The 27,879-nt window shown below is 40.9% G+C and overlaps 1 long non-coding RNA gene across 2 annotated transcripts; it reads left to right on the top strand.

Moving 5' to 3' along the window:
• The first annotated feature begins 346 nt into the window (after positions 1-346).
• LOC149845436 (uncharacterized) lies at positions 347-27,330 on the top strand. Of its 2 annotated transcripts, XR_016430445.1 has the most exons (4): positions 347-564; positions 2,968-3,037; positions 26,956-27,011; positions 27,105-27,330. It is a non-coding gene; the product is annotated as an uncharacterized LOC149845436 (long non-coding RNA). The 2 variants fall into 2 exon arrangements; XR_016430446.1 differs by lacking the exons at positions 2,968-3,037; positions 26,956-27,011; positions 27,105-27,330 and adding an exon at positions 26,633-26,947.
• Positions 27,331-27,879: the final 549 nt, after the last annotated feature.

Genomic DNA, 27,879 nt, shown 5'->3' with positions numbered 1-27,879 from the left:
TCTCGAATAGATAAATAATATGTTTTTTATGAATAATATATTTTGTGTAATATATAAAAGAAAGAACACATAAAATATATAAAAAGGAAAGATCAATGAAATATATATATATATATATAATATGAACTGTTAAGTGTAATTTATAAAAAATTATATGTATTTTTAAGTATAATATCTAAAAATATATATACTATGAATAAATAACGTGAAATGTGTTTACATGAACTCTTGTTCGGCTCGTCTCATTCGGAGATGAACCGAGCTCAAGCTTGGCTCGGCTAAACACGAACACGAGCTCAATCTACTAGTAAACGAGCGGAGCCCGAACATGCCCTGTTCGGTTCGTTCGGCTCGTTCACCAGCCCTACCCACGCTTGAATCCCAGCGATGTGGAGGGGATGGAGCTGTGGGGAGGGCAGGGATTCCGGCGATGGCAGCGAAGCAAATGGAGATGATCCAGAGGAAGTTGGAATCGTTGAACTATCCGAGGGCGTCTGCTACAGCCCAATCCCTCCTCTTCGCGGGCATGGAGAGATACGGCCTCCTCCAATGGTTCTTCTTTAGGTACCCTCCTCTCCCACTTCTTCGCGTCCGATCTCCAACACCATCCTCTAATTTCCTCCCTCCTTACCTCCTCCACCTTTGGTCACAAAGCCATTGATGGCCTTCTCTCTCTCTCTCTCTCTCTCTCGATTTCTTAAAAATGCCCCACCTTTTTTTTTATCTGTTTTCTTTATTTTTGTTCTCATTTTGGTTGTATTTATATGGATCCAAATTTATATTCCAAGTGTTGAATTTGTAATGGTGCACTATCCCAATGCTCTTTTTACTTATTATTATTGTTATTAATTTTGTTTTGGTTCGTCATAGAATACATGAATTTTAATATGCTCCAAGATTAGGAGGCACTGCATTTCGTGTTCTTCATCAATCGTGGATTTAGATAATGGTTGATTTTTCCGTACTGCTGGGCTATGAGCAGTCACTTGTGTGGTAAGGTGGTATTAGGGTTATTATTTTTTACTGTTTTACCTTTTGTAACGTCTTGTAAGTTTACATTATATCAGGACGTTTTCCATGTATATCAGGAAAGTCGATCCTCTCAATTGGAGATATCGACTTTCCATTTGTAACCAATCTGCTTGATTTAAGGAAATTGAAATCAAGCAGATTTATATATACTTTCACCCTGCCTTATTGAAAAGTAATACCGAAAATACAGGGAGATTTTTTTTCTCTCGTCATATTCTCTGCACTTCTATCAGGCTATCATCTTTAACATGGTATCAGAGCCTCTACTCTGATCTGCCCTTCTTGATCGTCCTTTTTATGAATCAGCCCTTCGTCCTGCTAGCTACAATCTGCATCCATAGTTTTCTGATTTCTACAGAACCTATTGTCATCAGACTAGTGCAAAAGGACGAGTTCTCTGGCCAGAGTTCAGATCTGAAACCTTGGCGTTGCAGCAAGATCCTTTTCAGGTCATTGCATTTGTGTTCTGCATAACCAGGTTTTCTGATCTGCAGCCCGTAGCCCAGCCTCTGTCCCTAAGTTGTCGCACAGCCTGCTATTTCCTGTTTTCTGATCAGCAGCATCTCATCGAACATACTAGGTCGTGCGACTCCTCGTCACCAATGGCTTCCACAGATAACAACAACAGTTTTGATATGTCTGGGAATGGGTTGACATTCAATGCTGAGTCGACGTCAAACCCATTCTTTATTTACCACTCCGACAACCCAGGAAATTCGTTGGTCTCCCAACAACTTACCGGTGATAACTATTTCATGTGGAGTAGAGCAATGGTTACGCCGTTGAGCGCCAATAACATGTTGGGCTTCATCGATGGGACCATCACTAAGCTTTATTTATCTTCAAAACAATGTTGCTATGTGGGAACGTTGCAACAACATGGTGCTGCCGTGGGTACTTAACTTGATGCACAAAGATCTTACATCGATGTCATCTATGCAGAGTTTGCTGCTGACGTCTGGGCGGAACTCTGAGAATGCTTTTCTCAATTACATGCTCCTAGGATCTACCAGATCCAACAAGATATTATCAACTTAAGACAAGCTCAATCCTTGATGGCAGCATATTTCACTAAGATGAAAGGCATGTGGTATGGGATGTCTACATACATTACCATCCCACTATGCACTTATGGAGGAGCCATGAAGATCATCCAGAAGCTCCAACAACGCGAGAGATTCATGCAATTCTTGATGGGACTCAATGATAGCTATAATGCCATCCGAAGCCAGTTACTCCTCATGAGTCCATTGCCAACTATCTCTAAGGCATACGCCCTCATAGTACAAGAAGAGACAACGAGATCTTCAAGTTACATCCACCCACGACTCAGTTGTTAGAGGTGGACAATTTGTAAACACTAACTTCTCAAAGGTGCCCTAGGGACGCACTCGACCCAAGTGCGATCATTGTGGGAGATTGGGTCATCTCAAAGCTTGTTGCTATCACCACGGTTTTCCTAATCGACCAAGGAACCCTCCCAAGGCTTGTTCCAACGGTCAAGCTAGCATGAATGCATGTGTTGGAAAAACCGAACCCAAGTTCTAATGTTCCTCAATTCACTCAAGAGCCATATGACAAAATCATAGCTATTGTCAATTTAGGTAACCAAACTCCATCACCCATGGCCAACCTCGCAGGTAACATTCTTAATTTTTCAGTTTGTTTATCTATATCTCAACATTGGATTATCAATTCGGGTGCAACTAACCACATTACCAATTCGATGTCTAACATTATGCCTCCCGTAGCTGTCTCCCAACCAGTTATTCCATCCTTGTAACACACATTGGAAGTGTTATGTTGTTCCCAAAAATGACCTTGAACAACGTTTTATGTGTTTTTCAATTCTGAATTAATCATCTTTCAGTTAGCAAATTAATTCATGATTTATAATGTGAGGTTATATTCAAAGATGATTATTTTTTATTTCAGGGCCCGCACTCCAAGAAGAATATTGGAGCGGGTAGTCTGCAGGGCAACCTCTACATTCTTGAGATCAATGGTACTCATGTTTTGAATGTTTCATCAACTTCTTCTCTTTGACATCATAGACTTGGACATTTGTCAAACTCTCGATTACAAGTTCTTATTAATTCTAATAAAGTGTATGAGCATATATCAAATAATGACCTGTGTTCTATTTTCATAAATCCAAACAAACTAGATTACCTTTTTCACATAGTTCCATCTCCACATTTAAATCATTGAAATTAATCCATTGTGACATATGGGGGGCATACCCAACTTTATCCATGTCAGGTGCCCAATATTTCTTGACCATAGTGGATGATTATAGTCGTTGCACATGGGTATACCTCATGAGCCACAAATTCGAAACTTTTAATGTTATTAAAAATTTTGTTGTGATGGTTGAAACCCAATTTCGTATTAATATTTTAAGTATCTGTTCTGATAATGGTACTTAATTTTTCTCTAACGATGTGATTACATATCTTAAAGGAAAGGGCATCAACCATCAACATAGTTGTGTGGCGAATCCGCAACAAAACGCGGTTGTTGAACCAAAATATAGAGATTTGTTAAATGTACAGCTTGTGCCCTTCGTTTTCAAGCTGATTTATTAATCAATTTTTTTGGGGAATGCATTTTCAGTGCAATATACCTCATAAATCATCTCCCATGAAAACCATTGATGGGTAAAACGCCATATGAGGTATTGCACAACAAAACACCTCCTTAAGATCATTTAAAGGTTTTTGGATGCCTCTGTTACGCCTATAACATCCATCATATCCACAAGTTTGATAATCGTGCTAGAGAGTGTGTGTTCGTGGGATATTCGTATGGTCAATTTGGGTATAAAGTGTATGATCTCGAGTTGCATAAAACTTTTGTTAGTAGAGATGTCAAATTTTATGTAAACATTTTCCCATTTCGAGATCACGGACTTCCTTACATAGGAGCACGTCACCAATGAAGATGATCATAACACCATTTTATTAATTTACAGGGGATGCTACACAACTCTATGTGAGCTCAGTCATGAGCAAGGGCACATAGCCCAAAAATGACTCTTGAGAGTCCACATTGATGATTTGGAAACGTGTAGCTACCCTAGCATGGTGTTCTTTGAGCCACAAGTGATCATGTGCATGTGGTGTTCTAGCAAAACAATTCCACGATCATTAATGATACACATGAGAGGCATATTTATGCAAATGACGTATTGCATGCATATGTGGCATACTTTGACATGTGTGCAGCATGTGTAAGAGTATAACTATGACAATCTACAAGCATACACTACTCTCATCACGCTTACACCTCTCGTCAAGCATACTAGGCGATACATGCACTCTTCAGGAAGCCATTCAAATGAATGCCATGATGTGCTAAGTGCATATGACGAGTGGAAATTTGTTTAACGTGGCATAGGAAAACTAATTTTGCATGTCATTTGGCAATGAATTTGGCATAATTTGAACGTGGGCATTGATATTGCGTGCCTCACTTAACGATAATATTTCGCATGCATTCATACACATACTATCATATTCGATAGAAAAAACGATGAGTGTGGTTGCTAACTAGCTCATTCGCCTTACAGATGCCAACCAAAATGTGCAACCAAAGTGGGTGGTCGCTAACAGGGATCAACGTTTAAGGCAAACATGCTGCCAAGGGAGTACTGCCACACATTTTTGTTGCGGCAAAAACATGCAACAATGCGACGGGAAAGATGCATGCATATGTGGCATACTTTAACATGTGTGCAGCATGTGTAAGAGTATAACTATGACAATCTACAAGCATACACTACCCTCATCGCGCTTACACCTCCCATCAAGCATACTAGGCGATACATGCACTCTTCAGGAAGCCATTCAAATGAGTGTCATGATGTGCTAACTGCATATGACGAGTGGGAATTTGTTTAACGTGGCATGAGAAAACTAATTTTGCATGTCATTTGGCAACAAATTTGGCGTAATTTGAATGTGTGCATTGATATTGCGTGCCTCACTTAACGATAATCTTTCACATGCATTCATACACATACTATCATATTCGATAGGGAAAATGATGAGTGCGGTTGCTAACTAGCTCATCCGCCTTACGGATGCCAACCAAAACGTGCAACCATACTTGGTGGTCGCTAATAGGGACCAACGTTTGCGGCAAACATGCTGCCAAGGAAGTACGACAACACATTTTTACTGCAGCAAAAACATGCGACGGTGCGACAGGAAAGGTGCTTAAAGTTTTCTCGCTGCCTTGGGCATGCAAACTAACCCGACCGATGTGTCGAGTCAGATCTGGAGTCCCGGGGAGTCACAGTCATCAACCGACCAGTTACGGAAAACCAGATTCCCATAAGTGGGAAACCGCAAGGCCCGCAAATCTGGTCCTGTTCGGACCAGCTTGCTGGCAAGAGAATTCAGTGCCCTAGGCACTGACTTGGCCTGCAGCAAGGTGCAGGCCCTACCATGGGGCAAACCTTAGCAGGTTCTGTTGCAGGGGATACTGCAGCAGGCTTTGTTGGGACAGACTGAGCTAGCTCAGTCCGTCAGCACCCAGCTGACAGGTCAGGGCCTGACACGGTCCAGACCCTGACACTATTGACCCTGTAACTGAGTGCAGGGTGCACTCGGTTGTAGGGGTAGGGCTCAGTCCTGGCTGGGGCGAACAAGACTGCACCCGATTGCAGGGGTGCGTGCAGTCTTGCCCAGCACAACGAGTTGGAAGTGGGGGTGTGCGGCTGGACTGTGCCAGCCTGCTTCACCTGAACCCAGACCAGCATTATGCGGTCTGGACCAACCCAGGGTGCTGCGACACCCTATCAGCAGAGGCATCCGGAAGAAGAGGGGGAGGGAAAGGAAAACGCTGGCGACTTGGACGACATAAAAATAAAGGACTAGTCTGGATCGAGTGCGGTCTAGACCGGGTCTTGTTTGCCGAAACCACTAGGGACCGACTGTAGCCTACTTGAACCCATTTGGATGTGGGTGAGGCTACAACGGTTTCCCTATACGAGTATGCCATGGGGTACGAGGAAGTGCAACGACAGAGGACACGAACCCCTAAGCCGTCCCAAACAACCACCTTGAACGTAGCTCGACCTGGATGGGTACAAGCCGATAGCCATTGACCAAGGCCGTACCCAACAAAGGGTGTTGCTGCCGGACCCTAACCCAGTTCGGGGCACTCATCAATACCCTAACCGAGTGTTGGGCAGCCTTGAGGTGCTGCCATGGTGGGGCAGACCTTGGGCTGCCGGCAACGAAAAAGAGGGGTGGGGTGAAGAGGCGCCAGAAGGGGCTCCCATGTGGGAAGTGTCGAGCACCCGAACCGACCCCCAACGAGAGAGAGAGAGGAGGTAGGACCAAACCATGGGAGAGGTTGGTCCTACGCTCGCCCACAACCATCCCTCTCCTTCTCATGGTTAGAAGAACCAAAACAAAAAATCAGTAGCATGGCACAAAATCGATGTTTGCAAGGTAGCTCAAAACGAAGAAAACGAAAAACAACAAATGAAAACATGAAGGGAAACATGCAATAAAAAAAAACTTGTAATGAAAACGGAAAATGAACCACAAGTAAAACACAAATGCAGTAGTCTCTCACTTTCGAAAATGGAAGAAGGTGAAATGGAAACTCACAAACATGAAGAATGTGTAATAGTTTCTCACCTTCGAAGTGTGAAATCGGAAGGAGAGGGTTCCTTGTTCGTGCAAAGGGTAGAGGGGAGTCTGGTTGGTACCCACCCCTACTCTAAGACGTTGAGGAGAGGGAGGGTGTGTCCACATTTTTTTGGGAGAGAGAGAGAAGAGAGAGAGAGAGTGCCTCCAAAAAAAATGAAACACTATTCACCTCTTCTCTCAAAAGTGACCCCCTTTAAAGGCTAGGGTTTCAAAACGTGTGGTGGGGATTCATTCTCCAAAATGAATGGTGGAGATGGTGCTCACACCCTTCTAGGGTGTGGCACTTCTGAAATTTTCTCAAGTGGCCTCTTGAAGAGCCAATCAAGTTATAACATTTGAATTAGTTTTGAAAAACTTTCAAAACTGCCACCGCCCAGCTTGGTGAACCTTTTTCCTTCATTTTGGGATTTATTACATGGCTGCTCCTGGCCTCCTTTCTGCGAGCCAAGGTGCGCCCACTTGTGGTCACCTTGTCGATGTGGGTTGCACCTTGAGTGCTCCCGATGTGCGGCACTAAGACCGATTCTACCGATGCTTCCCGCGAAGGCTTCTCTTAAGGTGATTTTTGAGATTTCTTCTTAATTAAGCGTCGAACTTGCGCCAAGGTTCTGATGAGCGTGGAAGGTTAGGAATTGCCTTCTGAGTCATATGTTTATAAGTCTCGACTAACTTGAACGATAATCGTCACTTTGTCACAAGTTTTCATCAAAATTTCTTTAAAATTTTTACGGGTCTTACATCCTACCCTCCTTAAAAGGGATTTGATCCGCGAAATCACATATATCAGGTTTTGAATAGGTCAGGATACTTTTCCTTCATACTTGCTTCAAGCTCTTATGTACATTCTTTAATGTCATGGTGTTGCCAACACACTTTGACCAACAAAATCGTCTTGGTGCGCAGGACTTGATCACGTTGATCAATGATCTCGACTGGTCGCTCAAGCACAGTCAAATCTTCTTGGACTTCTACGTCCTCATATCGGATAATGTGTGATGGATCTGGATTGTACTTAACATCAACACATGAAAAACATTATGAATCTGGGCGTATTGTTGAGGTAGCTCAACTCGATAAGCTGCTTCTCCGATTCTCTTGAGACTCTTGAACGGTCTGACGTATCTAAGACTCATAGTTCCCTTTTTTTCGAAATGAAAAATGGTTTTTGTCAGTGACACTTTCAAAAAAACCATATCATTAACATTGAAATGAAGCTCTCACTGTCTCTTATCGACGTAACTTTTCTGTCTATCTTGGGTTGACTTCAAACGCTCTTGAATCTTCTGCACTTGCTGAGTGTAGTGCTGAAGAACCATCGGTGATTCGCTGGATCTATCGCTGATATCATCCCAATATGACGGTGATCGGCAAGGTCGCCTGTACAATGCTTCGTACGGAGCCATCCCGATGCTGGCGTGATAACTGCTATTATAGGCAAACTCGACTAAACATAAGTGTGAATCCCACTCGCCTTGCCAGTCGAGCATACAAGTTCGTAACATGTCTTCCAAGGTCAGAATTGTCTATTTTGACTGACCGTCTGTCTGAGGGTGAAAAGTTATGCTGAACTTCAGCCTCGTTCCCAAAGCAGACTGCAATTGACCCCATAGCCGCGATGTGAACCTGGGATCATGATTCAAAATAATCGACATCGGTACACCATGTAATCGTACGATCTCTCAGATATATAAATCGGTTAAGCTTTCAAGCGACTGACTGATCTGGATAGGCAAGAAATGAGTAGACTTGGTGAGTCTGTCTACAATCACCCATATTGCATCGTGCTTTCGTCTGGTTCGTGGTAACCCTACCATGAAATCCATAGTGATGTCCTCCCACTTCCACTGAGGAATCTCGATTCGTTGCATGACACCACCAGGACATTGGTGCTCAATCTTGATCTGATGACAAGTCAAACACCGCGATACATAAGTGTTGACTTCCCACTTCATGCTGTTCCACCAATATCTACGCTGGAGGTCCTTGAACATCTTTGTACCGTCAGGATGAACCGTGTACTTGGAGTCATGAGCCTCATCAAGAATTTTCTTTTTCAACTAAGGGTCATTAGGCACCCAAAGTCGATCCTTTATATGAATGACACCGTCGTCCGTAACTTGGAAAGATGTACTATCTTCCCACGCTCTAGCCAAGAATATTGTGTACCGAGCATCTTGCTTTTATGCTGTGATAATTTTGGGCACAACTTCTGATCGAATGGTCAGACCAGACAACTGGATGGTCCCACCATCGATAGAAAATGACTTCCAAGCCACCAAATCTTCAAGCAATTTTTGACTTTGCACAAAGTTGGCTACAATACCACTGGATTTGTGACTAAGTGCATCCGCCACAACGTTTGCCTTACTAGGGTGGTAAGACAACGTGAAGTCATAGTCCTTGATAAACTCGATCCAACGCCTTTGTCTCATATTCAATTCCTTCAGCGAGAATAAATATTTGAGACTCTTATGGTCTGAAAACACTTCAAAAGTGTCTCCATACAAATAATGTTTCCAAGATTTCAATGCAAACACTACCGCTGCTAGCTCCAAGTCATGAGTTGGGTAGTTAGGCCTGACTTAGTTATAATCATATCTAATGGTTCACAAATCCCAGCCTCTTCACCCTCTACGGGTTCCCCTACACAAGACACCACTGATATACCCAAGACCATTTCTTAAAATCATGCACATGAACCGATTCCTATCCAAAAATCTGACAGAGTTCGTCACCCACCATCATATCTCAAAGATTTTAGATGTTACTCAGCAGCTCCCGTCCTTCAATTAGACAATTCGAGCAACGCAACTCCAAGCACTAGTCATCCTCTCATCTATTCCTCTCTTACAACATGTTTTCTCACAATCACTGAGTTTTCTTAATAGTCATCACTCAAAGTTTAGAATCTAAAACCTTTTTTCAAGCCATGTAACACAAACATTGGCGCGATGCTATGGCCACTGAAATCAAAGCGCTTGAAGAGAATAACACTTGGTCGGTGATTGATTTATCTGAAGGGAAACAACCAGTGGAATGCAATTGGGTCTATAAAATCAAATATAGATCTGATGGCTCTGTCAAACGGTATAAGCCGCAACTGGTCGCAAAGGGATACATACCATGTCACATGGGTGCGGGTGCGGGTGCGGGGATTCGGCACTTAAAAAAAAACAGGTGCGGGGGTGTGGCAGGGGCAAAAATGTAAATATATATATATATATATATATATCATGTATATTGTATATGTATGAATGTACGGTAGCTGTTAAGGTTCATGACATTTATGCCCAACTTACTTTTTACCATTTTTTTATCTTATATGGTTGTCCCCAAAGATGAAAGTGATGAGTTGTGGAGCCTGATTCATTGTTTTTTCCCTTGCAGGAAGGGGGGTCCGGGGGCTCCCCCCGGCGCGGGTCTCGTTGCGCGGTCAGGGGGCGGGGGTCCAGGGGGGGCCGCCCCTGGAGGGGGGTTACAACGCCCCCCCAAAGATTTTTTTTTTAAATTCTGCAGCCCATTTCATAGGGCAAAAAAAATTTAAAAAAAAAATCCAAAAAAAGGATAAAAATGACCCTGGGTGCGGTCAACGCACCCAGGGTCGGGTTGACCGCACCCGGTGCCGCACCCGCACCCGCACCCGCGTCGAGTCACATCGACCCGGGTGCGGCACCCTGCTAGCCGAATCCCTGTGACATAGGATACACACATATCGAGGGACTTGATTACAATGAGACATATGCCCCAGTAGCTAAACTTGTTACAGTCAGATGCTTCCTCGCTATTGCTGCCATTCACAATTGGCATTTATATCAAGTTGATGCCAACAATGTGTTTCTCTACGGTGATTTAAATGAAGAGGTATACATGAAATTGCCTCCCAGGTTTTCTAGTAAGGAGGCACATCGAGTTTGTTGCTTCAAGAAATCCTTTTATGGTCTTAAACAATCTTCGAGAAATTGGTTTGCCAAACTATCTTCATACTTGAAACAAATCGGGCTTGTCCAATCCAAAGCGGACTACTCGTTGTTTTCTCAAACCAGAAAGCAAAACCAGTTATTCTTGTTAGTATGCATTGATGACATCATCATAGCCGACAATGGTCACACCGAAGTTGAAGAACTCAAACGGATCTTCAACAATCGGTTTTGTCTCAAAGATCTTGGTCCCCTTAAGTACTTTCTTGGCATTGAAGTGGCCCAATCCAAGAAAGATATGTTTTTATCTCAACGAAAATATGCTTTAGACATATTAGAGGATATGGGATATTTGGGAGCTAGACCATGCAATTCTCCCATGGAGCAACACCTCAAACTTGACAATGAGGGTGGTGATGCCCTCGACGATCCAAGCAAGTATCGCCACTTAATCGGACGTCTTGTCTGTCTCACCATTACGCGGCCAGATATCTTATTTGCAATTCACATTTTGAGTCGCGCACTCCCCACTTGGACGCAGCTTATCGGATCTTACGGTATGTTAAAGCTACTCCTGGACATGGTCTACTCATGAATGCAACCAGCTCCGTAGACGTTATTGAGTATTGTGATTCAGATTGGGCCTCATGTCCAATGATTCGCAGATCCACACCTGGCTATTGTACCATGATTAGGTCTAATCCAATTTCTTGGAAATCAAAGAAACAATCCAGTCTCTCGTTCTTCTGCAGAGGCCGTGGCTTTGGCAAGCTGTGAACTTACATGGGTGAAATACTTATTGATAGATCTTGGAATCCGCAATCCTCAACATATGATTCTATATTGTGACAATAGGGCGGCTCTTCACATCGCTACCAACCCTGTCTATCATGAACGTATGAAACACATCGAGTTAGACTGCCATCTTATCTAGAAAGTACGAAACACATCGAGTTAGACTGCCATCTTATCTAGAAAAAGATCCAAAGTGGCCTGATCCGGACCCACTTCGTTTCCACCGGTTCTCAAGTTGCAGAAATATTTACCAAGGCACTGGGTAGTGATCAACTTTCCATCTTAAAATCCAAGTTGGGCATGCTTGACCCGCACACTCCAACTTAAGAGGGTGTATTAGCGTTATTATTTTTTTACTGTTTTACCTTTTGTAACGTCATGTAAGTTCACATGTATATCAGGACGTTTTCCATGTATATCAGGAAAGTTGATCCTCTCAATTGGAGATATCGACTTTCCATTTGTAACCAATCTGCTTGATTTAAGGAAATTCAAATCAAGCAGATTTATATATACCTGTACCTGTACCCTGCCTTATTGAAAAGTAATACTGAAAATACAGAGATTTTTTCTCTCATCATCGTCTCTGCACTTCTGTGAGGCCATCATCTTTAACAGGTGGCATTGAGAGATTTCTATGATCTTTAGAACCTGATATACACTCTGATACATGGGGAGCCTTTTGCACCACAAGCTGTTCAAATTCTATGATGTCTTTGACAAAGTGCTGTAAACTGATATTATCAATGCGTCCATGCAGGTTATAGATTTAAATGTAGACTAGGAGGCAGACAATTATAGTACCATTTTTATGGTTGTCCTGTTCAAAGTTTTTGTTGTGGGTGGGAATCAATTAGGCACCCTGGATTGGCTTGGACAAGATGTTGCAGCATTAAGAATCTTCATAACACTAGCATTTGATAGGGAAGATTTTTTATATGTATTTGTTTCTCACTTGTAATATTTCATCATAATGATGCAGATATCTCTTAAACTGTATTTCTCCTCCTCTGCATGAGTCCCATGTCCTGGTTCGATGGAGATGCTCATTGAGATAATGTCGCTATTCAATAGTTTGTCATAGTGCAAGTGGGTGGTTTTAAAACATGATATGCTTTTATGGGAGAGGCTTACATTCAATCCCTTACCATTAGTAGAGGCGAGCTTATCTCCCACTAACCATGAGGGTCCCACTATGAGCACATGTCCACTCTGACCCTATATTTCATGACCAACATCTTTCACTTGGTCATTCTGGCTGAATCATTGTGCAATGCCTTCATCCCACTATATTGGGGTTTTCAATTGCATCTCTCTTTAATTATGAGGTTTTAGATATATTCAGGTTTGTCCATCACAAATAGACTATCATTATAGTATTATATTGATTTGAACATATCTTAAACCCATGTATGAGACATGTTTAGAAAACAATTATTTAAATATATTTTTATTAAGTGATTCACGATTTTATCAATAGTAGGCAAATGACTAGCAATAACTTTGTTCATTTCAATCATTTCATGGACATAATGCTTTTGGAGTTGTTATCTACTCATTTCTTCATCAGGATAGTAGTAGCATGATTATCAGAATATGTTTGCACTTACATGTTGGCTACATCCAGTTACTATTATTAAATTATATGTAATAAACTAGAAATCTTTGTTAGTTTATTTTTAGTTTAGTTAGCATAGGTTAGTTTAGTTAGAATAGGATCTTTTTTTGTCTTTATTTTTTACTTTATAATCCTTTAGACTAGTCAATGTTTGACTTAGTCAAAAAGGTAAAGAGACGTTGGGCTTCCAACGGCTCTATTTAGAGCCGTTGGAAGCCCAACAACTCCCTCCTTCTAGTCATCCTCATTGTGTATAAATATGGGGCTTTGCCCCCTCATAATGTAAGCTTTTCTTTGGTGTGATTTTTAATCAATAAAATATATTTTTTCTTCTTATTGTTGCATACCCTTCTTTGGGTATTTTGTATGAACCTTTGTGGTTCTTGTGAGTGATCTTTCTCATCCCTTTGGTTGGTGCTATTTAAAGTTTCAAACTTTCGATTGGTGGTGATTCAAGAACTCATATTCTTACAACTATCCAAATGACAAAAAGCAGTTGCAATGCTATAAGCAATATGTTTTGCTTTGTGTGCATGCTCAACTACATAACATTGTTTCTTGCATGATCACCTCTTCCAAAGAAGACATTATATTTAAATGTGGATTTTCTATCATCTTTGCTTTCGTAAAGTCAACATTAGATTATCTTTTTATTTCTAGTTTATTTGACTGAATGCTTGGATATTCTTTTAGTTCCTTTCAAATTGAATATTCTTTTAGTACTTACCCATGCAAACCAATTAAGATACTTTTTGTCGACTAACAAGAGCTACAACAAAGCTAATATCTAGTCTTGTACATAACATGGCATATATCAAGCTCTCAATAGCTTGAACATAAGAGACATTCACTATTTCTTGTCATTCACTTGAACAATCATTCTTACTTAATTTGACCCTTTATTCACAAGAGTTTTCACTAATTTGTGATTGCTTATTATAAAATTTCTATGGTCAATGTATCTTTCTTGATTTACACATAAAAGTCTAGATTTTGTATCTTGCGTAATCTTTATTCCAAGAATATAAGTTGTTTCCCATATTTCTTTCATTTCAAACTGTGAATTTTATCATCACTTGGTTTTAATAGTCGTGTAATTGTCATTTCTAGTCAAAAGGATAGTATTTATGTATAAAAAATAAATAACATACTTGCTTTTGTTTTTCCATACATAACTAAAGGACGCGGATTTGCGATCCTTGTCATTTACTTTCTGTCAGTCTTTACTTTGCCGTCGCGCATTGCGCAAAGGTTTTGCGTTGCACTCCTTTTTACAGCCTTTACTTTGCTGTCCCGCATCGTGCAAAGGTTTTGCGTTGTACTCCTGCTTACAGTCCTTTACTTTGCCGTCGCGCTTTGCGCCTAGGCTTTTGCTTTTGCATATGTGTTACTTTCTTGCTATTGCAGATGACGCTCAGGTTTTCGCTCATTGCATACGCATTTGAGTCATCATCGTGGAGGATGCAAGAGACATCTACCACACTCCCTCTTGCGACAAGAGTTCAGTCGGGAGCGAGCGATACATCCTTGTCTAAGGAGAGGGATACCTCGCAAGGATCCTGACTCTTCGTGTACACAGTCCTGCAGAGTCGACTTGAGATTTTAGGGAGCTGCGCAAAAGCATCAAAGACTGCCCAAATCAAAGCATTTGGAAGGATGTGATTTGCTGGTTCTGTTGAGAAACCCGTATCCCGTTTATCGAGGCCGGTATCGAGTCATGCAAGGCATGTAGATGCCTCGATAGCGGATGAGATTCGAGATAATCACATGCCAAATATTGGCACAAGCTGGTGGCTGTTTCAAAAGATAAAGAATGTCAAAGTATAGTTTGAGAAACATGACATCTTTGTGGAACACTTCTGAGGAGGCTCTTATTGAAGAGCTATACCCCTTTCATCCTAGAGTACTTGTATTCGTGCACTACACGCTAGTACTGCGATGATCGGATGAGATGGTCGTGCGACGTCGAACAGTGCTAAATGCACAATGTTGTAATCACATAAAATGGCCTCACATTCGCCTTCACAGGCAAGATGCTTGAGTGGTTTAAAGACCACAACATAGAATGAGTCGTTAGTTAAGCAACCCCTAACGCACCCATTCGCTTCTTGTTGTCTGTCAAGAGAGAGGACAAAGCGGTACAAAACTCCAATGGACAGGTTGTTAACAACCACCCCACGGGCAATGATCCGGCCTCCCCATTCATTGGAGTTAGGGGAAATGGGCTACAATTGTTAGCACAACACTTCTGCAGAAGTTGGATGCATCCGTGGCACTACTTATCAGCCTTTGAGGAATCCTCTCTCGGCTAAAGCCGTCCCTTTAGGAGCGAACTCAACTAGCTATTCGGGTTATTGAAAATACATAGAATAACAGACGTCCGAACTAGTCTCAGTTGTTTCTACGCTTTGCCTGGGCGTACCCGCATGCCAGTAATATCGAAACATAAAGTCTGTTCACACTGGTCGATTACTTGCTTGCTCGGTAGTTCAGTATGCTACTCGTTGAGCTGTACCTGCCTTTCGAAGCGTTATTCTAGTTTGTTAAACTGCTTACGCAGTTCTTTGCTAAGTAACATCTAGCTTCTTATACTAGTTAAATGCTTATAATAATAACAGTATGCCAGTTGCTACATATTAGCATGTGACTTGCTTTACCACTTGGTCAAAATGTTTGGTGCTTATTATAATGTAGCACGTTGGCTTGCATCTCTTATGATTGATGTGATTACATACAACTTGTAATCTACGAACTGGTGACAACTAGGATTGATGTGGCCGCTTGTCTTATAAGTTGCTTATATATTGTGATATAATTGTTGTCGTATGATTGCTTATCATATATAGCTTATGAATGGCTTGATTTGCAATGGTTTATGCCTTACGATTAATTTAATTACTTGCTGATGGACTGGGCCATTTGATGGTAATTGTATGTTTTACGAGCATTGTTATGAGTGCTTATCTTATTCAGTTGTTTTGTTTGGCTGTCAGATAGAGTTAGTTACTTTTCGCGTATAGAATCAACTGGATTGCCATATCTGCGTGTTCTCATGTATCGTTTACGCATGCTTTGAGGTCCTATTTGAGGATCATAATGTTTCTTGTGGGAATAATACGATGCGTAGGATTATATGCTTCTGTGTGATGTGATTGTTATGCCATGTGATAAGAAATGTTGGAAGTATGCGATAATAGGTTCATGGTTCATGGTTCATGGAACCTTATTAGAGGAATGGGTGATCGTGTGTTTTGTTTTACTATGTGAAGTGATACGATGGCTGATATACATGCTTGTGCCCATATTGGTGGCTACTGACCCCATGAGCGGTCAATTGTTCAGAGCAGTCGATTGTATTGATGTATGTATCACTGAGTAAGGTGTCTGTTCAAGACCTGATCTTCAAAGGATTATCTGCGAGGGCGTGTATGATCAAGACCAGGTAACCGGTTAGAGTAGTAGATTCTCTGTGAGGATGTACACTGTCCACGAATGGGTAGCCGCAAAGACGGTGAACTCCTGTGAGAAAGTGTATGGTCCAAGACCAGGTATACCATGTAGGGCGGAATTCCTTGTGATGTTATACATTTTCTAGACCAGGTGATCCGGCGTTGATATTGTTGATTGTAATTGTAGCTATCGACCCTAAGAGCGGCCATTTGTGTTGATGCGTGTATTACAATGATTTTCATTGTATATGACATTTGTTGGAGACCGACTTCCCAAAGGTTTCGCTGTGAGGGTATGTATGATCAAGACCAGGTGACCCGGCTAGAGTGGTAGATTCTCTGTGAGGATGTACATTGTCCATGAACGGGTAGCCGCAAAGACGGTGAACTCCTGTGAGGAAGTATATGGTGTAAGACCAGGTATACCATTTAGGGCGTAATTCCTCATGAGGTTGTACATTTTCCAGATCGGGTAATCCGGCTATAGCGGTAGAATCTCTGTGAGGATGTACACTGTCCACGAACGGGTAGCCGCAAAGACGGTGAACTCCTGTGAGGAAGTGTATGGTCCAAGACCAGGTATACCCTCTAGGGCGGTAATTCCTTGTCAGGTCGTATATCTTCTGGACCGAGCGATCCGACGTGGATCTTGTGTTTTGCTTACCATAAAAAGTTATGGTGAACTGTGATGATCTTCTGAGATTGATTGGGATAACAACTTATGAATCTATAGTTTTGACTTTCTGCTTTAGCATGATTACATGTTGATCCCTGATGTGAGAATCATATCTTTAACGATTTTAGATCATGATCATGTTTTGGACCTTTTACGGAAGGGTGGGCTTTTCTAAAAAAGTATGACACCTTAATGAGTCATAACCGGTGATAGTTGGCCTCGTAAGGCCTTGAGAGATGAGAATAGTTTAAGGTTGTTCAGGACAAAGCGTTTGGTAGAAGTAGTGAGAGCGATAAACGATGACCTGGATTAGACGCAGAGACCCCGTTCAATGAACGAGAACATGCTTGTTGTGTGGTAGTTTATAGCTTACGATCAAATGAATCGTCTTGCTACGTTTTGCCATTTCACTGCTTACTTACTCGCTTGCACTACTTATGCGCTTGCACTACTTACGCGCTTGCTTTACTTACGCGCTTGCTCTACTTACCCGTTCGCACTGCTTACTCGCTTGCTCTACTTACCCGTTTTGCACTGCTTACTTGCTTAAATTGCTTACGTTATGCACTGCTTACCTGTTTAACTGCATATCTGTTTTAAACTGCGTAACCTACTGAATTAAAGGTACTTAATTCATTTTTCTGTAGTCTCTCTTGTGCACCTACTAGTTTTTTGCGAAACTAACCCATTCTATGGGTACAAGTGATGATTAGGTACACCACGGGCGATGGCACGATTGCAAGATGACTTCAAGACTTCTTCTTCCTACTCTTAGCTCGCGTCCTGGACATTTTTGGGTTTGTCATGGATTTTTCTTTGGATATCCGAATTTTGTACTTTTTGGTTCTTTTAGCTAACGTGCCCAAAGTTGTCAGCTTCCCTTTCTGAATTTAATAAAAGAATAGTCTTCCGCTGATTTCATAAACAAACTCTAAAGGAAAGAGATTTTTTTCTTGTCTTTTGCCTATTTTCTAAAAGGTTCGCAAGTTTGAAACTTTGGGGCGTTACACGGTCAACCCAAGTCGAGTTTCCCAACCAGGAGAGCGAGCCCCCTTGAGAAAGAAGACTCAAAGTCCACCCCTAGAGTCGACCCTAACAAGCCAGATCAGTCCGGACCCGCGTACCACACCAGATCCAAAGGTAAGCCCAGTGAGTCTACCATTTGTTGTTTTAGGTGTCAAGAGTTAGGTCATATTGCGTCCAAGTGTCCCATCATGAGTAAGAACACCCATCTAGCAAAGGGCATTGTTGAGTCTGCGTCCGATAGTGAGAGCGAGGGTGAGTCGCCTGTTGAGGAAGATGACGAGATGAAAGTCGTAGAGTTTGATGGCAGCATCGACAATTTGTTAACCATTTGTCATGTTTTGACTACATTCCGAGAGTCGGCACCGACAAAATGGTTGCAGAATAATATTTTTAGAACCCGGTGCAACTATGAGGGGGCGCGCGTGTGATGTTATCATTGATATCGGGGCATGCGAGAATATGGTGTCCGAGAGTGCCGTATCCACCTTGAACCTAAAAATGGAAAAATTGTCTCAACCTTATAAAATGACATGATCCAAGAAAGGGAACGAGATACCCATTGTAATGAAATAAGCGGAAGAAACCAAGAATGCTAAAGCATTCACTATGTCCCACACGGACAAGTGCAACAAGCACAAGAGAGAAAATCCACTAAGGGATATACAAAGGGCCTTATAAAAAGGCTACACACATGAAAAATAATATCACTATTATTGAAGAGGAGCTCTCAAGAGCAATACACCATACATGGGGGGTTCCCCCTATTTATAAGAAAAGGAGACCAAAGGGGCTCCCAATAGAGTCGTTGGGAGCCCCCAACGGTCACATATGTGACCGTTGGGGGCCCCAACGACTCCATTGTGGGGCCCCTTTTCGGTATCCAAAAAATACAAAAATAAAAATAAAAATAAAAATAAAAAATGGTGAAATAAAAGAAACAAAATAAGTACCCCTATGGGGTACTTTGTGAAATGACCATAATACCCCTATCAGGTATTATGGTATTATTACATATGTTTTAACACCCCCCTCAAACTTTATGGGGGAATGACCGAAAGTTTGCCAAGGAGGAACAAGAAGCGAGGAGCAGGCAGGGCTTTGGTGAAGAAATCGGCAAGTTGATATTCTGAAGTGACATATGGCAGTGTTACTGTCCCACGAAGATATTCATCACGTACATAATGACAGTCCATTTCAATATGTTTCGTCCTCTCATGGAAAGTGTGGTTGCTGGCAATGTAGATGGCACTTTTGTTATCGCAACAAAGCTTCGAAGCCCCGGTAATTTCGACTCCCATATCTTGAAGAAGACTTCGAAGCCACACCAGCTCCATTGTAGTAGTTGCCATAGCCCTGTATTCTGCTTCAATAGAAGACAATGAGACTTTCTGCTGTTTCTTGCACCTCCAAGCAATTAGCGAATCTTCTAGGAACACACAAAAGCCAGTAGTTGAGATTCGATCATTTGGGTTTCATCCCCAGTCAGCATCAGTATAAGCTAGTAAATCTAAGGAAGAGAGTGAGGATAGGAATAGCCCTTTAGTCAAAGTATTTTTAATATATCGAATGATCCGGAGCACAGCACTCATATGCACAGATGTAGGAGCATGCTGAAATTGGCTTGCAGAGTGCATAGCATGAGCAATATCGGGCCTGGTGATAGTCAGATAGGTGAGGGAGCCTATGAGTTGCCTGTAGGGTGTAGGATCATCCAGTAGAACTCCATCCTCCAGTCGTAGTTTAGCATTGATAACCTTGGGAGTTTCCACCTTTTTATCATCTGAAATCCCAGATTTGGAACATATGTCTGCAGCAAGCTTCATCTGTGACAATATATACCCTCGAGGAGAGTATGCAACTTCTATACCAAAAAAGTACCTGAGAAAACCCAGATCAGACATATCAAAATTATGTTTTAACATATTTTTAACTTTAAGAATACTGCTTTCATCATTGCCAGTGATGATCATATCATCAACATAAAGCAGAAGGATGATGATACTATTACCTGCATGTTTAACAAAAAGAGCAGTGTCAGTATAACAGGAGCGAAATCCCAATTGTAACATGATAGTACTAAATCTATCATACCAAGCCTTAGGGGCTTGTTTAAGACCATATAAGGCTTTTAATAACCGAAGGGTTTGACCTTGGTTAACACAGATTCCCGGCGGAGGGTCCATATATACTTCTTCATTCAACTGACCATTAAGAAAGGCATTTTTAACATCTAATTGGAATATAGGCCATTTCTTAGATGATGCTACCGCAATTAAAGTTCTAACGCTTGTCATGCGAGCCACGGGAGCAAAAGTTTCCTCATAATCGATGCCATATTCTTGTGAGTATCCCTTAGCAACTAATCTAGCTTTATAACGCTCTAGGGAACCATCACTTTTTGTTTTGACTTTGTAGACCCATCGACATCCTATAGCTTTCTTATTTGGAGGAAGGTGAACTATTTCCCAAGTTTTAGCTTTATTTAAAGCATCTAGTTCAACTTTCATTGCTTCAACCCAATGAGGTATACTTTTTGCTTGATTATAATGGGAGGGTTCATAGTAAGAATGCAAGGCTATTAGACAAGCTCTATATTTAGGTGAAAGAGTTTCATATGAGACAAACCTATTAGGTGGAATTGATTCTCTAGAAGAACGCCTAAGGGAGGTTTCTTCTAGGGGTTCATTAAGCCGCAAGAATTTTTCTAAAGCACTAATAGGTTGGGCTTCCTCACGCCGAGTGTATACTTGGAGATTGTCACCATTAGTTGGTGATACATCATTATCATGAGAATCATGAGTATTTTCTAAAATTTTCGGATGACTCAAAGAGTCATCATTTGAATCTTCTAAAAGATCATTGATAAACATATAATCAATTTCATTTGATTTTTCCAATATGTCAAATCCATTTTCATCTTCTAAAAAGGTTACATCTTTGGAGACAAATAACTTATTGTTTTTATGATCAAAGCATCTATAGCCTTTTTTATTTTCACCATATCCTAAAAATACACATTCTATTGCTTTAGGTGACAATTTATCTCTTTTATGTAAAAGAACAAAGCATTTACACCCAAAAATCCGAAGACGATTGTAGTCGGGTGTCATATTAAAAAGTTTTTCATAAGGAGAGATATTCAATTTTGAAGATGGCATCCTATTGATTAAATAGGTGGAGGTTAACACGGCTTCGGCCCAAAAAATTTTAGGAATATTTTTAGAAATGAGTAAGGATCTAGTGGTTTCCAAAATATGCCTATGTTTTCTTTCCGCTAGACCGTTTTGTTGAGGAGTTCTTGGGCAAGATTTTTGATGACAAATGCCATGTTGTTTTAGATATGATTGAAAATCATTTGATAAGTACTCTCCACCCGAATCGGATCTAAGAATGGATATTTGACTTTGAAATTGATTTTGAATTTTTGCATGGAATTCTTTAAAGAAGTTAAAAACTTCCGATTTAAAGTTAACAAAATAAATCCATACATATCTAGTATAATCATCAATAAAAGTAACATAATATGAATAACCACCTTTAGATAGAACCGGAGATGGCCCCCAAACATCGGAATGCACCAATTCAAAAGGTCTTGTTGTCACAAAGGATCTAATAGGAAAAGGAGTAGACTTCATTTTGCCAAAAATGCAATCTTTGCAATTGATATCTTTTTCTTTACAAAACTTGTGTCCAAAAGGAAAAAAATACATTTTAGAGTAACTTGGATGTCCAAGCCTTTTATGCCAAGTTTCAATATTTTTGTCTTGGACATAAGTACAAAATGAGGTATTTGGAAGCATTAAATTATCCATAAAATAAAGGTCTCCCTTCCTATGGCCTTGCCCAATCCGCTTCCCGGACCGGAGATCCTACACAAAGCACCCTTGGGATGAGAAAGATATTTCACATCCATGGTCGGCTATTTGAGAAACGGAAAAGAGGTTAAGATTTAATTTTGGAACTATTCTAACTTTTGGAACAAGGAAATTTTGAACATTTTTAGAATCAAGAGTTCCAACACCATTTATTTTGAGAAAAGTTTCATCGGCCGTAGAGACAAGACATTTTTGAATTGGTGTGCACATTGGTTAATGCATTTTCATGAGGGGTCATGTGAAAAGAAGCTCCGGAATCTAAAATCCAAGAGTACGTACCGGGAGGTGATGATGAGGCAATGGCGGCACCGGAGGTGGAAGAAGTGACCTTTAAAATTTGTTGAAGAGCCAAGGAGATTTGTCCAAGAGTATCTTTGAGATCCCCGTTCTTACCGTCATCTTCTTTGGTGGTGGATTCTTCAACGGAAGCCACCTTTGGCTTGAATGCTCCATTTAGCTTTGGGCAAACGGGTTTAATATGTCCCGGCTCATAACAATGGTGACATATAATCATTTTTCTTCCACCACTCCCTTGCTTACCAAAATGAGGTGGTTTGTATGTTTTAACATGATTGCCGGGTTTAGATACGGCAAGAACTTCCTCTATGCTTTTACCCATGCTATGCCCAGTCTCTTCTTGAGTAATCTCGGCAATAGCTTCTTCTAAGGGAGGAAACGTGGATCTATGGAGAAGTGAGGATCTCACTTGTTCAAATTCGGGACGAAGCCCAAATAAAAATTGAAACAATCTATCTTGTTCCATTTGTTTTTGTCTTAGAACCACATCCTCCATAGATACCCATTTAGGCTCTAAAAGAGCCAATTCATCCCACAAAGGATTTAAAGCACTATAGTAATCTTGTATGCTCATGTCTCCTTGTTTTGTGGTTCTTACTTTTTCTTGCAAGAAATAAGCTCTTGCAAGATCCTTTTGGGTAAACATACCCTTCATAAAAAACCAAGCTTCATTTGCCTGGCGGAATTTTGCAATATTTGCACATACTTTAAGTTCGACATTATTCATAAACCATGCTAGGATTTTTGCATGGTTGCTCTCCCAATCTTCCATTTGATGATTATAATCTTCAATGGCCTTGAGACGAGCATCGCCTTCAAGTGCTTTCTCTTGATCTCCTTCCATCTTTGTGAGCTTAAGTTGGGGTTCCGGAACGGTTCCCATTACATAACCCCAAAGCTTCTTGCCTTTGAGATTATTCTCCATTGCGGATGCCCACATCATGTAATTTTTTCCATTGAGTTTGAATGATAGATCGATCTTGACTTCCATAGCTACACAATGAAGATGTGAGAAAGAAAAGAAGTAGAGAGAGACAAGATTTTACCTTTAGTAGATCTTATGGCTGTGATACGATGTAATGAAATAAGCGGAAGAAACCAAGAATGCTAAAGCATTCACTATGTCCCACACATACAAGTGCAACAAGCACAAGAGAGAAAATCCACTAAGGGATATACAAAGGGCCTTATAAAAAGGCTACACACATGAAAAATAATATCACTATTATTGAAGAGGAGCTCTCAAGAGCAATACACCATACATGGGGGGTTCCCCCTATTTATAAGAAAAGGAGACCAAAGGGGCTCCCAATAGAGTCGTTGGGAGCCCCCAACGGTCACATATGTGACCGTTGGGGGCCCCAACGACTCCATTGTGGGGCCTCTTTTCGGTATCCAAAAAATACAAAAATAAAAATAAAAATAAAAATAAAAAATGGTGAAATAAAAGAAACAAAATAAGTACCCCTATGGGGTACTTTGTGAAATGACCATAATACCCCTATCGGGTATTATGGTATTATTATATATGTTTTAACACCCATTACCCTGCGTTGTCTAGTTCAGTTCTCCATAGGAGAGCATTACCACGATAAAGTGTGGTGTGATGTGGCTCTTATGAGCACGTGTCACATCCTTTTGGGACGTCCCTGGCAGTTTGACCGTAAGACCATCCATGATGGCCGTAGGAACACGTACACATTTGTCTTTAAGGCTCATAAGATAGTTCTCCTTCCCACCAAGGAGACCGGGTTTCCCCGGCTAGTGGGCCTTGACCGATCTTACCTCCTTGGGCTGCCCGAAAATTGGCATCTTTCTCCTACATTTAATGTGTCTGATCTAAATGCTTACTGTGGAGACAACAAGTCATCATAGCCGACTTCTTTCCAACCAGGGAAGAATGATGCAGGGCAGGATGGACCCAGACCCATACAGCAGGACCCAGGCTTTGGACCGGATTTGCAGCAGGGGAATGATGATCGGATCCAGGTGGTGGATCCGATCCAGATCACGGTACCGAGGCGTAAGTGACACCCCTGCGCACACACCTACTCCAGACGAGCACGAGGAACGCAGGCCCGGACAACCCAGATCCAACAGCAAACGGAGATTGACTCGGGTCCGGGATCGGACCCGAGACCCGGATCCAGATGAGGCCTCTAAAAGCCCCTCTAGGGTTGCGTGCGGAAGATAGAGTAAATTGAAGACTGCAGCAGTTTTTTTCCTTTTCCTGTTTTCCTTTATTCCCTTCCTGTCAGTCGTTTCATTAGTTTTCCCTTGTTAGGTTATTTGTTAATCGATTGTTTCATTTTTTTTTATTAAATCGATTCCATTGTTAGATTGATTCTTATTGAAATAAAACAAGAAGAGAGAAGTTACGCCACCGAGTTCGGTGGCCTTTCTCTGGTTCCATTCCCTGCCCACTGCACAGCATTGGATCGTGCCCCGCTACTTGATATCCCAAACAATCGTGAAAACCGACCCCTTCTGCATCACCGAAGTTAGTGCTGTTTCAAAAAAAAAAAAGGAGGCTTCTGCTGTGTTTTTAAAAGAGTTATTATAAGAAAAATAATCTTTAAATGTTCGGGGCGTCACACAAAAAGCTCGCTTTCTACCACTCTTCTGCTATGACTGCATATGATTTTGTAACATATCTGGGAATTTTTTTTGTTGCGCATCACTTTTGCCTGTCAGCTGTGTATTTACACTGATCTTGCTACAATACTCATAGGAGATTGGCTTTGAAAATCAGAATTTCCTTACTAAAAAAAGCAAACTTTTTCACTAAAGAAGGGAACAAAGGGAAATCCAAACAATTGATTGGTTTATAAGTTGATTGTCATGATTGCATTTTCTTGGTTTTTTTTTAAGCTAAAATAGTTGTTGCCGCTTTGGGTTTATTTTTTGCTAAATGACAATTTCTCGGGATCTTGAGGAATCTTCGTGATCCTCATGCTGTCATGGCCATTGGGTCAGAGTCCACTGCTAATGATCCATCCTCTTCTTCTGTCACAAGGATAATTGCAGATTGTGAGTCTGCTTTAACATGCCTCAAATCACGATTTAAGAATTCTTTCTGCATCTCTGGCCTGAGAACAAGGGGGGCCTATGAACATAGAAAGTAGAGTTTGATCTTTTGTGGAACTTTGGAAAGTGTTCTTTAGCTTTTTCTTTTTCTTTTTTTAAGGAACAAAAGCTGTTCTATGTAAATAAGATTTGAATGAAATGATGAGATTTGATATCTTAGCGTGCATAGAATTCATTTAACATGGTGATGATACTTGGTTTTTCCTGTGTGAACATCTTTTTGCCATAGAGGTAGGGCTTAGTTTTGCCTTTATGAATATCTTCATTCTTATCTGTCTTGACATAGAGGTAGAGCTTAGGTTTTCCTGTATGAACATCTCCATTCTTATGTGTTGCCATAGAGGTAGGGGCAAGTTTGAAAAGGAAACATGAGAACCACCAATGCCCAGCTTTTGTTGCCCAGGTCTGCATTAGTCATAATTCTGATCTAGCTTGCATGTCCGGATTGATTGTCTATGACACTGGTCACTGTGGTAAAAACATTCTTCCCTTCCTATCGTTGTTGCTGAATTCTCAAGTAACTGGAATTGGATGAAGCTCTTGCATTTCATTCATTCAGTTAATTACAAGCAAAAAGCCAAACTAGGTGTAGTTAATGGGGCTTGATTGATAACTGCAGTGGACGTGGTATGGACTAGGAAAATAAGTGTTGAGCATTAAGGTCTTCAATTAAGCTGCATCTTTCATTCAAGGAAGAAAAACAGTTAAAATGGACGCTTGAATGTTTTGGTAACGGTTAGGTGCAATATGATTATTTCAGGTTTAATTTACAGTCCTGGGCCTCTCTGCATGCATGTCCAGCCAAGTTGCTGAAGCCTGCAATCTCTGCACCTAACAGCTCTTACCTGCAATTTTCCCAACTTCAACATTCTAAGAGCCAATAGATTGCCGATACTTGAAATCTAATGCGTCTGTGGCTGAGATGATCATGCCAAAAGCTTTGCTTTTTCTTCACTTTTATACATGGTTAGGTATATTATATTGATCACATAACAATAACATATGAATGCCATTATGCATAAGACTAGATTGTCATACATTGGTTTTTTATTGAAATATACATTGAATAACTTGTCAGTGTTATTGGGCTGCTTGAGATCTGTCTAATCCCATCTGTCCTACCAAGGAAGAAAAACAGTTAAAATGGACGTATGAATGTTTTGGTAACGGTTAGGTGCAATATGATTATTTCAGGTTTAATTCATAGTCCTGGGGCCTCTCTGCATGCATGTCCAGCCAAGTTGCTGAAGCCTGCAATCTCTGCACCTAACAGCTCTTCAATACCTGCAATTTCCCCAACTTCAACATTCTAAGAGCCAATAAATTGCCGATACTTGAAATCTAATGCGTCTGTGGCTGAGATGATCATGCCAAAAGCTTTGCTTTTTCTTCACTTTTATACATGGTTAGGTATATTATATTGATCACATAACAATTACATATGAATGTCATTATGCATAAGACTAGATTGTCATACATTGGTTTTTTATTGAACTATACATTGAATAACTTGTCAGTGTTATTGGGCTGCTGGAGATCTGTCTAATCCCATCTGTCCTACCAAAAAGAAGGCGTAAGAAAATAACAAGTTTCCCTTATTGACTTTATTGACCCTCAAACTTATTTTCTGTAAAAGAGATATCTTTATTTCATCTTTTTTGTATAGATCAAGGAAGTTGGACTATGCATGCTTCTACTCAAGATGACTAGACAATCCCTACTCGCTAAAGAAAAGACGGCAACCTTTATCTCCTTGATATATTAGTGAGAAATACGCCTTTGATTTTTACACATTCTGCCTGTATATTGTATAGTTCAGATAATTTTAAGTAGAAAAAGATCCGAAACTATTATTATTTGATTTTGAAAAGAAGTAGCCCCATGATGTGGTAGACTTTCACTTGCAATTCCAACAAATCTCTTTTTCAGCATGGTCAATTCTGGTCACACATGCTTAGGTGTTTTGCAGGTGGTGACTTTAGATCCCCTACATGGTAGACTGAACCCGTAGCTGCAATGAACAGAAGCATGGAGAAATTAATGTTTCAGGCCACACTGACCAAAATCTCTTATATCTAAGCAGCTATAGGATCACTTCCCCTGGGAAATCATATACTTCCAAATTGTAAGGTCATTACCAACATCATTACAAGGCTCATTCTCCAATGACTCAAAAGTCATTGATTTTCAAGATTACTGTTTGGATCTTGACCAGCTATGAGCATCCCCTGTATGGCCTAGAATCATTCTAGCTTTTCTCACCCTTTCCAAAATCCAAAGAATCAGTCATCACCATCATCAATATCACCTTGCTGAAAATTTTGTTGATGATAGCGTGAATGTGAAGTTGATTTTGTGGGGCCAAGGGCTCATAAACGTGGTCTTCCTGTGATCCTCTCAGATTAAGTAATATTTAAGGGTATGTCTCCTCATGTACCAAC

Source organism: Nuphar pumila, chromosome 2, assembly GCF_984573655.1.
Source record: "Nuphar pumila chromosome 2, dmNupPumi1.hap1.1, whole genome shotgun sequence".
Lineage (NCBI taxonomy): Eukaryota > Viridiplantae > Streptophyta > Magnoliopsida > Nymphaeales > Nymphaeaceae > Nuphar > Nuphar pumila.
The sequence above is the reverse complement of the archived record's forward strand: the minus strand, read 5'-3'. Positions and strand labels throughout refer to the sequence as shown.